Raw genomic sequence first — 13,479 nt, forward strand, 5'->3', positions numbered from 1 at the left:
GTCACTGGTATATGTCAACAAATTGTCCGAACGAATTACAAACTCCGAAATCTTTGAAAAAGGACAATGCACTTTAGCTCATAAGTCAAACAATACTGTTAAAAAATTATTTTCCAACATGAAAAGCAAGATCCCCACTATGGAAAACCACAATACGATTTACGAAATACAGTGCGGAGGAAATAATAAGGAAAAATGTGAAAAACTCTATGTGGGAACATCCAAAAAAAAATTAAAAACAAGAATTTCGGGACATAAATCGGATATTAAATTACGCACCAACTCAAACACCACAAAAACTAGCGCTAGCGGACCACTGTGCGAGAAACAATCATAACCCAAACTTTAACGACGTAAGAATATTAGAAAGAGAGAACAATTACAACAAAAGGGTTATATTAGAAACCCTACATGTAAACAATGTACTTGCAAGCAAACGAATGAACTTCAAAGTTGATACAGAAAACATCGCTCACTGTTACAGGCATTTGCTTCGGAAAAGGAAACAACAAAACATGGTAGTGATCATCGTGTAATAGTAAAAACAACTCAGTGCAATACAGACAGCTGACGAGTGTAGTGAGTTGTGTTGCTGTTTTAATTTTCTGTTCGCCAGGTACAAGTACCTATTAGATTAAGATATGTCTGTCCGATTTTTGTATAATTATATTATTTTATAATACTATTTTAAATTATTAACTAAAAGTAATTAATATTTAGACTTATTTGAATTAAAAAATTTTTAATACTGTGATATTTATGAAATGTAATTCCTATAAATCTATTGTAGACCCCTGAGGAAGCGATTTAATATCTTGATCGCGAAATATTGGGAAGAATAAATAAAATATTTAAAAAGAGACCTCGAGCTTGTAAAAACATGAATTTATTATCCGCCAATTTATCAAAAAAAAATTGATTTAAATCAGAAAAAATTATGAATAATTATTGTAGTTTTTGTCAAAATGTTAAACTTTCAACCCAAAATCCATCAGTATCAAGTTGCTATAATACTTTTGCAAAAAATTAATTTAACTTCAAATTGATTTAAAAATTTAATTTAACTTCAAATTGATTACGAGTATATAATGGATAATTGGAATGGAACAAATTTATATCGCCGCCGCCGGAGGAAAAAATTTAGTGTCAGCCGCTGCCGACAAAAATGGGTCGGCTTCATTCTCTGATAGTGATATATTGAAATAGTAAAATACAATTTAAAAAGAAATTGAAAGCTTTTACTTAAACTATTTTACTCCGTAGTTTCTTTATTGTTACTCATCTCTATTAAATTATTCCAATGGTACTAAAAATAATGTTTTGTGATATTCTTGGTAATTTTTCATATAAAATACTGTGAAAAAAACCCCGGGAAAGCGGGAGCGAAAATATGGAAAAATCCCGGGAATTACCGGGATAAAACCCTAGTCCTATGGCAAGACCATGTTACCAATTTTGTACCACTTCCAGATCCAAAAAGAAAATTTCATTGGCGATGATTTTTTGCTGGATATGTTAAATGTTCTATATAATCATTAAAAATACCAATATTATTTTACTTTTATAATATGTTTACTTGTACAAATTAGTACTATTTTGTATATCATTTTGCTTTGTTTTTATAAATTATTCCACATATATTTATTATTGTGACCCTAGTTAAGATTGGTATTATTTGAACTACTAAAATCTGCACGATATTTATAAGACATTCTCTTGCTGTGTAGAAATATACAAATAAATATATATCGGCATTTGTAATATATTTCTTATATCCGAAATGAACGCTTTCGTTCGGCTGACACGCCAAAAACAGCTGATGTTGCTTTATGAATTCAGCTGTTTTAGATATTCTAGTCGAACGAAAGCATTCGTTTCGGATTCAATTTTTTCTGAATACAAGCCCAAACCAACAATAACAAGTCTGGGTGGCAACACTGTACTACAGCGCCAACAAACTACGGCAACAACAACATTGACAATCACATTGAGGGGTTGCTTTTGACATTTGTTTTAGCTTTTATCCACCCTGAACCCCAACAATCCCCTGTAGCCATATAGGCAAGGAAATGGTAAAGACAGCGACAGTAGCAATAACACTATTAAATAAAGCAAAGGTATCTTTAAAATACCAGATGCTAACGAGCAATTCCTATGATATGTTCGTGCATTACGAATATGTATATCCGAATATGCATATATACGAATGTAATTATACCAACATTAATTATCAGACAAAGGCACGAATACAAAGATATATCTATGCTAAATGCATAGTGCGGATGTATTTAATGGTATTAATGTATCAACTAATGGCCAAAGCTAAATGGAGTCATTGAATTAAATGCAACAATGGCCGAACATTGACAAAAATCGTTACCATACGCCATGTGCAAATCATGTCAATCAATTTTAGCCTCAAATGAATGAAATATAGCCCAGAGTACACGGATGAAAAAGACTGTTTTTCATATGTTTGGCTATAAACATTATATGTTTGGAACACAAATTTTTAAACACAATATTTTTGAGTGCAAGCGCATAATGTTCATAAACTAGCATAACATGTTTGGGACATATATGTTAATATGTTAGAACATATTATGTTTGGGACATAAAATGTTTGTAAATATAATATGCTTGGATGCAAACATATATTAATTTAGAAATAGCCTATAAACATATATGTGTTTAGTAGCTTGGAGCGCTATTTAACAGGGAGCGATATTGAATTAAGTTGGTGGTTGTTGCTTGTTATTACAAAATTAACATTTTATTTTTCCTTGGGCAATTGATCAGCTACTTCTTTGATCCTTACAAACTGTGTGGTCCGCTGTTCGAATCCCCGTCCGGCAAAAGGTAAAATTAAAATAAAAAAAAATCATAAAATTGAATAATTTCTTCTACAATGTTTGTATTACAGAAAAAGGTGCTAAGAACTAAAAAATCTCGTGGAAGTGAGAAAGATGTCGGGGAATATACAATTGGGCAGAAACAAAATTTTGAGCATTCAGGTCGAAAACCTATGTTGTTAGCACCTATATTACCTGTTTATTTTCATAATTCATTATGATTGTAAATATATAAATAAATAAAATTTTGAGCACAATATTGTTTGGGAGAATTTTTTTTAAGCATATAATATTTTTGGGTGCAAAATGCTTCCAAACATATTATATGGTCACATAATAACATATTGTTTTTTGGAAGACAACATTATTGAATTTGGATGCAAAAATACAAAATGTTTGGAGCTTAGACTACCCAAACATATATTGTTTAGACCAATATGCTTTCAAACATATTATATATTGGTAGAGATCAAACATATAAATGTTTGGGCAATACCCAAAAATGTATATGCTTGAAGCAAAATATGTTTGGGAGTATATGTTACAGAAGCGATTTTTTGTGAGGGTGTACATATAGTCTAATATATATATATTTTTTGTGGCACCTACCACCACTAGCATGCTAAGTTCGTTAATGATATTCGAAGAGAACAAAAAGTGCAGTAGTTATGCAGTTTCTGTGTAATTTTTTCGTCAATTGAGCAGAATTGAAAATTTCGCAACAAACATTGTGTGTGAGCCAGATATGATAAAAAATTTAAATTTATTATCGAATTATAATATCAAATGCATCTCAACCGAAAGGTGTGTAACCCGTCCCACACACTAGAAGAATAATTCTCTGAAATCAAGCTTTATTCCTTATCAAAAAGTCAATGCAGTTCTTTTGTTCTAATAGTTAAGTAATTTGAGTTAAAAACAAGAGAAGAGAAAAGTTCGACCCGGCCGATGCTTAAATACCCACCACCATGGAAATACGGAGAAATTCTATTAACATTAAGTTTTTTATTATTGAAAAATTCCTCAATTTTTGTTCATATATACTCATATATTTCTGCAAACTACTATATTTTGTATTTATTTAAATTAGTATTGATTAATTATTGTGCTAGAATTTTGGTGTAGGAGAGAGTTATATCCCTTCATTAGTAGTTGTCTTTCAGTCTGGCTACTGGCTCCTTTTCTGCAGAAGTTGAAATCACAAAGAACAAAAAGATTGGACGATCCTATTATATTGTCTTTTAAATCATCATAGGTCGAAAATTTGGTTCAGGGTATTAAGGACTTCTATAAACTATCATAATGTATGATTCTTTAAATTTTCGCACAGTGTAGTGAAAGGTATGCTCACCGTTGCTCTATTCCTTTGGAAAAATTGCTTCCGATTCAATTAGCCTTTCAATTTGCCGTAAATTAGGTATTTCAAAGCACTCCTCCGAAAGAGCCCACGTTTCTACAAAGCAAAGTATATCAGATTTCATAAAATGTTGGTCTGTGGCTACATCAAGATGATGGGCTTGTGAATTTTGGATGTTTTGGTAAAACAGTTTTATTTTATCTTCGACATCGAGCTCCATTTTGACTGAATTCGTGTCGGAAAATAGTCTGGGCAACTATGCCCTCAAGAGGAAACATCGGGAGATCGTTCTATGTGGACGCTATAGCAAAACATGGAACGATATATATCAAATTTAGTACCGCTCACATTTCAACCAAATCGGATGAAAAGTGTGCCATTTATGCCCTCATGGGGGCTATATCTCAACATGAACCGATATATGCCAAATCTTTATATGTTTATAAACCTTAAATACCTCCGTTTACAAAATTTCAACCAAATTGGTTTAAAATTGTACCATCTAGTCCCTCAAGAAGTCAAATCGGGAAATCGGTCTATATGGGGGCTATATCTAAATATGGACCAATATATTCCAAATTTAGCACAACTCTTAACTGACTTAAAGTACCTCAAGATTTCAAATTTCCAGCAAATCGGATAAACATTGCGGCTTCCATGCCCACAATCAGTCAAATCAGGAGATCATGGAACGATATAGCCCATCTTCGAACTTGACCTGCTTGGATACAAAACACGAGTTTGTGTCGAACTTATTATACCCCCATCACCATACTATGGTGGTGGGTATCAAAATTGGCATTTTCGGATAATCGAAAAATCGTGTTTTGACCAACCGGTTTTCTGTAATTGAATGCATTTTCTATCTACTTTGCCATATGTTTTTCCCAAAAGTTTAACTTTTTGCAGAGAGATAGATTAGAAACACTTTACTACACAGAAAAAAATATTTTTTGTTTTCAAACACGAAACTAATTGAACCAATTAATTTTTAATGGAAATGTCTTCAATCACAGAAATGATAGTATCAATAACCAAAGTCAAATAAGAAATTAATTGATACAGGTAACTGTTGTGATTGATGTTTGTTTCAATTAAAACATTTATTGAAACAATTAAATTTTAATCGAATATTTTTATACCCTCCACCATAGGATGGGGGGTATATAATCACTGTCATTTCGTTTGTAACACATCGAATAAGACCCCATAAAGTATACTTAATCTGGGTCGTGGTGAAATTCTGAGTCAATCCATGTCCGTCCGTCCGTCTGTGGTGTTATTATGTGGTCTCAAACAACCATGCTCATATTCTTCCATATCGGTCCATAATTATATGATATATAGCCCCCATATAAACCCATCCTCAGATTTGACTTCAAACTTAACTTCATGAGGGAATAGTAGGTCCACTTATCATCAAAATTTCCCGAAAACATCTTCTCCTGTTCATTCGAGTAATGAGAATGAATCTGCAGAATTTAGATTTCAAAACATATGAAAAGTGCTATTTTATCGAATTTCCTTGCATGCTTGGACGACATATTTAACCCCAGATTTGGAACCAATTTTATGCTACCCACAAAAGTATTCGTTTTTTTGCTTTCTTGAAATCAAATGTATTTTTTTGTAAACCGTTTAAAATTTTTTGTAATATAGTTTTATTGAAATGTTTCCATGGACATATATAAAAGCAAAAAATTAATAAATTAACTCCATTGTATTAATTCTAAACATTAAATAAAACAAATATATACGGCCGTAAGTTCGGCCAGGCCGAATCTTATGTACCCTCCACCATGGATTGCGTAGAAGCTTCTACTAAAGACTGTCATGGGTTGCGATAACACTTGCCGTGGGCAAGGTATCTTAAAACTTCTTAACACCGTCTTCTAAATTGTAAGTTAGTAATTCAGTTTGACAAAATTTTCTATAGAACTAAGGTTTTGACAAAATTTTCTATACAAATAAAATTTTGACAAAATTTTCTATAGAAATAAAATGTTGACAAAGTTTTCTATAGAAATAAAATTTTGACAATTTTGGTAGATTATCGATTTTTTGTGATTGGGGGTCGGCTATATATAACTATAGACCGATATGGACCAATTATGGCATGGTTGTTAGCGGCCATATACTAGCGCAATGTACCAAATTCCAACCGAATCGGATGAATTTTGCTCTTCCAAGAAGTTCCGGAGGTCAAATCGGGGGATAGATTAATATGGGGGTTATATATAATTATAGACCGATATGTACACATTTTTGCATGGTTAGTAGAAACGATATTCTAATACCACGTACCAAATTTCAACGGGATCTGATGAATTTTGCCCCTCAAGAGGCTCCGGAGGTCAAATCTGGATATGGGTTTATATGGGGACTATAATAATTACGGACCGATATGGACCAATTTCTGCATGGTAATTAAAGACCGTATACTAAAACGACTTACCAAATTTCAACCGGATCGGATGAATTTTACTCCTCCAAGAGGTTCCGGAGTTCAAATCTGGGGATCGGTTTATATGGGGGCTATATATAATTATGGACCGATATGAACCAATGTTTGCATGCTTGTTAGGTACTTACACCTCGCACCAAATTTCAACCGGATCGGATGAATTGTGCTCCTCAAAGAGGCTCCGGAGGTCAAATCTGGGGATCGGTTTATATGGAGGCTATATATAATTATGGACCGATATGAGCCAATGTTTGCATGGTTGTTAGGTACTATATACTTACACCTCGTACCAAATTTCAACCGGATCGGATGAAATTTGCTTCTCTAAGAGGCTCCGCAAGCCAAATCTGGGGGTCGGTTTATATGGTAGCTATACGTAAAAGTGGTCCAATATGACCCGACCTATTTCAATAACAACTACTTATGCCAAGTTTCATGTCGGACGGACGGACATGCTTAGATCTACTCAGAATTTCACCACGACCCAGAAACTTCTTAGCCTACACCCAGAGAAGGAATATGATCACCTCAAACATGTTTTAAGAGCAAAATGTTATTTTTGGGCGGTGACCATGTAACATGGTTTTCGCAACCATGTTATTTTCTCGAAAATCATGTACCTGATTTCGGCAAGCAGGTTATATTTGACGAGAAAATAACATTTTAGTGACAAACATGTTACATGGTCACCATACAAAAATAAAATTTTGCTCTTGAAATATGTTTGAGGTGATCATATTCCTTCTCTGCGTGTATCAATGAAAGAGATTTTTCAACAATATTTTTATTTTTCAATATAATCTCCTGAAACTTCAATACACTTAGTCCAACGCTTTTCTAGCAATTCTATCCCTTGATTAAAATAATTTTCCTCAACGTCTTCAAAATAGTGGTTTACAACTGTAATTGCATCTTCATTTGAGGTAAAACGCTTGCCAGCAAAGAATTTTTTTTAGATTTGGGAACAAGTAAAAGTAACTGGGAGCTAAATCAGGAGAATAAGGTGGGTGGTCAAGCAACTCGTACTTTAATTCGTTGATCTTAGCCATTGTTAAAACACTCTTGTGCGCTGGTGCGTTGTCTTGATGAAAAAATATTTTTTTGTGTTGTAAGCCAGGACGTTTTTCTCGAAATTGTACATTTAATTGATCCAAAAGGTTGCAATAGTACTCTGAATTTATTGTTTTACCCTTTTGCAGATATTCAATCAATAAAATACCTTTGAAGTCCCAAAAAACCGTTGCCATAACCATACCAGCCGATTGAATTGTTTTTGCCTTCTTTGGGGCACTTCCTCCAGCTTCAGTCCATTGTTTGGATTGTTCTTTTGTCTCTGGAGTATATTGGTGGATCCATGTCTCATCAACAGTTATGAAACGACGCTTAAAATCAATTTTGTTTCGCTTAAAACGATCCAAGCAAGCTTGAGAAATGTCCATTCTTACGCGTTTTTGATCGACTGTTAACAAATGCGGCACCCATCTTGCAGAAAGCTTTTTCATCTGTAGTTCTTAATGCAAAATTAAATGGACTCGATCATTTGAGATGCCCATAATATTAGTAAAAAAAAGTGCGTAAACTTTTATTCCTCGATCATTTAATACCATATGATGCACTTTGGCTACAAATTCTGTTGTTGTTACTGTTTTTGGACGTCCACTACGTGGTTCATCTTCAATGCATGTAGGACCACGTTTAAATTGAGCAACCCAATTTTTTACTGTTGCATATGAAGGAGCACTTGCACCTAACACATTTTACCCTTTTCTTGACACATAGTGTATATATATATAGTGGACAACATGTCCACTGCAATATAATCAAAGTACTCTCTTTGCTTGTTGTAAAGTAATCAGCAAGTTGTAAAGTAATGAGCAATAAATATCTCTTATATATATATATATATATATATATATATATATATATATATATATATATATATATATATATATATATATATATATATATATATATATATAAGAATCGAATATAATTTCGAAATATATATTTTTATCAAGACCGATTTATTGCTGATTACTTTACAACAAGCAAAGAGAGTACTTTGATTATGTTGCAGTGGACATGTTGTCCGATGCCAGACAAAGAACTATGGTTGATGAAGGTAGTGTCCCTCCACACTAAAAAGTACTTTTTTCAACCATGAAGTTAATTGATCCAATTAATTTTTAATTGAAATTTCTTCAATCGCAGAAATTATACTTTCAATCAACGAAGTCAATGGAGGATTCATTGATTTTTGTGATTGATTTGTGTTTTAATTAAAAAATTGTTAAATCAATAAAATGTTTAATTGAATATTTTTGAAAATTAAATTAAAATTTTGGTGGCATCGGGTCCACCTCGGACCTGTTTTATTTTGTCTATTCATCAATGACTTCCCATCAGTTGTAAAATTTTCTAATATTCTTATGTTTGCGGATGACGTAAAAATATTTCGTTCCTATAATAATCCCGACGAACGAAGGTATCTTCAGTTCGATCTTGATAACTTTTACGATTGTTGTGAGATAAATTTAATGGAATTAAATATCTCGAAATGTAAATTGATGCGCTTTTCGAGAAGAACTGTATTCGAGTCGAGTTATTCTATTGGGACTAATGAGCTGGAAGCACTAGATTCTTTCAAGGATCTTGGATTGCTAATGGACCAGCGACTGAACATTCGCCAACATATGTCTATGGCCATCAGTAAGGCATTTGTTACTCTCGGATTCATGAAACGTTGGAGTAAAGAATTTAGAGATTACTCAATTACCAAGATACTTTACACTTCATTAATACGAAGCAACCTTGAGTACGGTTCTATAATTTGGGATCCATATTATACAATCCACTCAAATAAGATTGAATCCGTCCAGAAGCAATTTCTTCTATTCTGCCTTCGACACAGAGGTTGGGATCGCCAGTCTTTACCATCGTATCAATTTCGCCTAAATCTTATAAAATTACCCTCACTGCAAAGTCGTAGAACTATGTTAAATATTTCTTTCATAATGAATATAATTCAAGGTGAAATTGATTCTGAGTTTCTTCTCAACAAACTGTCATTTAACATACCTGTTAGATGTAGCAGAAATTTTGAACCGCTAAAAATTCCGTATTATAGATCAGATAATGCAAACAACGATCCGTTACGAAGGTTATGCCTTCAGTTCAATAAATATTATGCCATTATAAATCTGTCTGAGCAACGAGTTGTTCTGAAGACAAATATTATTTTACACTTAAACCAGTAGTTATCTTTATCTTTGTTTGTACATATTAGTCTGTAAGGATTTTGTATCTATAGACTTAATAAATAAAAAAAAAAAACAAAAAAATGGCGAAATCATAAATTTCTTTTGTGAACCTCGTTTTAACGGTCCTAACCCAATTCCAAAAAAAAAAACTTAAGCATTCCAGACACATTATTTGTGAATCCATATAATCATTGGCTAGTTATTCTGAAAAGTACAGCGGTAATGTTTAATTACAAATGCGTAAATAGATTTCATTTGCAGGAATGAACGCTTCCATTAAGGTTCATAAACAGGTGATGGCTTCCTCAACTTGGTGCCTCTCAATATTTTCTAATACAAAGATCACTTGCAGTGCATACGCGGATTCGTGTGCATAAATGTAGGATTAAATATTATTACAATACTTATTCGAGCCTATTGGACAAGAAGATTAAGGGAATTAGTACTATTACTGAAAATAACTTGTCCAATAAGCTCGAATAAGTATTGCAATAATATTTAGTTTAAATGACTTCGACATTAAGCCGGCCTGCATTGGTGTCAGGCTAACATAAATGTAGCCTGACACCAATGCTACATTTACAATAGTAAATGTAGGATTTTTATTCCGGAATATCTTCAAAAACTGTTTTACAACTGTTACATTCACAACAGTTTTTAATGTTTTAGAAAAATTTCGTCTAGTGAAGAAAATAAAACAATTCCAACAAAATTTAGAAAATAGCCTTTTGACCAAATTGGCTCATTATTGAATTAAAGCGTTGGCTAGAGGCGGTCGAAAAAGACGATTTTAAATACCAATGCATTGCTTGTGGAAAGTTCGTAAAATGTAGAAATCAGACCTGAAGAAACACGCGGCCATTAAAGTCCACAAGAAAAATTTTGGTAGTGTTAAAAATGTGCAATGATGTTGCAATGTTCGAAATCCAAATAAAAATGTCAATATTCATATTATTGAACATTTGGTCCCTTTATTGAAGGATATAATCCCTGACTATTAATTTTAAAGAAATTGAATTCAATATAAAATATTTGTCATTTTCTTGCCAAATTTGTTTGAATTTAGTACCGTAGGGAAAAATGTAGGGAAACAAATTTTGGGCGTAGGAAGGAAGCGTTCTACAAGACAAATATGCTCGAAGTGTAAACAAAACCAGTCTGTATGGATCACAGTTGGGTCCAAACCAAATGCTACAGTTGCCTACAACAGTTCTCTTATTTGTATTATTTTGATATGAACTAATTCAAAAAATTCAAGTATCTGATTCCACTTATATTCACATTTGTAAATAGTGACGGGTTTTGAAGAAAAATTAAAAAATTTATCGAAAAAGTACTATATTGGATAAAAATTGTTGAAATGGCAATAGTTTCCAATATGAAATATTTACATTTGTAAATATTGCCAGTTTACGGATTCCTCTAAAACGCAAGCAAAAATATTTCTCATAAAACCAGAATTTGATATAGTTTCCATATATAGAAATATTAAATTTAATTTGGTAAGGTAGTATATCTCACCACCATTAAACCCACTGCGATGAGTGGGTTTCATGGTGGTGGGTATTTAAGATTCGGCCCGGTTGTATATGCTTGTTTTTATTAAAAAAAAAAAAAAACAAACAAACAAAAAAACTTTTCCAGATTTTAACTTTGCAATTATCGCCATTTTATACACCTGGAAGGAATTAATGAAACCTGTATATGTTAGTAGTTCAAAAATATCTCCTAGCAATCAGTGATTTTATGCATCCTTCTTATCCTTGTTGTTTTTGACATTGCAAATATGCAAAAATTAGAAGTAAATAACGTTAGATTTGTGTGTTTTTGTTGTACTCTGTAATTGTCCATAAAATTGAAGTGTCCATTTGTGCAATGGGATATTGTTTTTTTTTTTGTGAATAGTAAAATTTGTTGTTATCTCATCGCTTGTAAAGAATACAGAGGCAAAAGACAAAAAATGAAACGATAAGGAGTGTTGAATAAATGCTTAATTCGATTTGAGAAAATCACCAAATTGATAGCCCCACACAATCGCAGGAATGGTTAGTCCATGTTTTATGTACGATGCGTTCGTTGGACACTGCTAACGGCGGGCGAGGGGATATTTTCTATGGCGGCGCTGATTCTAGTGTTGAGTTCATTGTAGCAGTTGTCCGTGATGGGTTCTCTTGCTTTCTTGCTCTTGTGCTTCGTTCCTTTTTGGTTGAAAATCGATATGCTGGCAATGATATACCGTATATATGGAGGTATATAAAGCTTCAGTTCTAAAGGCAGTAGTATCCACTGTAGCAGCGATGCGACGAAAGCAATTGCAAAATACATATCACATTTTCTGACATATCCAAAGTAGGCTTAATTTATCTTATTTTTATTTCTTTGTTTTACATTTTTTTCCTTCTATCTCTCTTTCTCACTCTGGTTTTCTTTTAAAATCAAATAATTTTGCAAAATCATCTCAAAATAATCACCAATATTATTTTTTTTCTCATGGCATTGGCTGGACTATTCGATTCTTCGATCCACTAAATCATTGCATCACCATAGTGGCTTTAGCATAAAAAAAAAACTCTAAGAACGGACCTCTATTTTTATGATGACTGAGAGACACTTACTTCTGGTTACACTTTAATACACACACGCACACACATTTTCCTTTTCACAGACATATTCCGACAAAAAAAGAACTACTACTTCCTCTGTATTTTTCGAGAATAGGAAAATTTTTTCACTTGAATCTTTCGTTTTGGATTATACTTTCACTACACTTTGCAAGTTAATCCTTTCGTGGATATGCAAGATTGCCGCAAAGGAAGAATTTATTTAAACATATTTTTCACAGATATTTTTTTCTTGTCAGCTTTTTTCTTTGCTCTGGTGCTTTTCTATATATTCTTTTGTGTCAAATCGTTAATGTAATTAAAACGTATACACGTTACTAAGAGAGACGAGTGTTTTGTAAGACAAATGAGTTAAAACTGATTTTGTGGCTGGCTCCGCGAGGTAACAATAAGGGTAGCTGTCGCGAGTTTCTTCCTCCCAATACACATGTCTTGCTCGCTCTCTGCGACAATACACTCTTGGACATACCAACATATCTGTATGCTTGGCAATTGTCATTGTACCGTTATACGTCAAAAAATATTTGTGCTGTGTTGAGTCTGCGCTTGGTCTTATATACACCCTGTGTTCTTTTCACAGTCACAGGCAGTTCAACATGGCAGGATTCAAAATAAAATCAAAACATAAACAAGTTGACAGAAACAATAACTGTAACTATGAGTGTGCGGCCAAATTGTTAATGTGTTATTCATAGTGGTTGAAAGATGGTTACAACATGCGTCCAATTGCCAAGTGACGTCATGGTCCGGTTTACCAATTACCCCCATTTCAAATGACAGCTATGGAGCAGTAAAATGCAATTTTATGTTGGTGGTTGCTTGCGTCTTTACACTACTTGTGGTTAAAGATAAAAAATAACAAAAGATGGCGCTGGCCGTAAAATTCCTACAGAGAACTGTATGAGACGGAGAAATAGCTTATTTA

The 13,479-nt window shown here is 33.1% G+C and overlaps 1 protein-coding gene across 2 annotated transcripts in view; it reads right to left on the reverse strand.

Moving 5' to 3' along the window:
- sff (BRSK family serine/threonine-protein kinase sugar-free frosting) overlaps nucleotides 1–12,816 on the reverse strand; it is a 120,485-nt gene extending 107,669 nt beyond the window's left edge. For both annotated transcript variants that reach the window (XM_075307639.1, XM_075307638.1), the window contains exon 1: nucleotides 12,549–12,816. The gene's annotated coding sequence lies outside the window, so the exon portion shown is untranslated. The remainder of the gene's footprint in view (nucleotides 1–12,548) is intronic.
- Nucleotides 12,817–13,479: the final 663 nt, after the last annotated feature.

This window comes from Haematobia irritans, chromosome 4, assembly GCF_050003625.1.
Source record: "Haematobia irritans isolate KBUSLIRL chromosome 4, ASM5000362v1, whole genome shotgun sequence".
NCBI lineage: Eukaryota > Metazoa > Arthropoda > Insecta > Diptera > Muscidae > Haematobia > Haematobia irritans.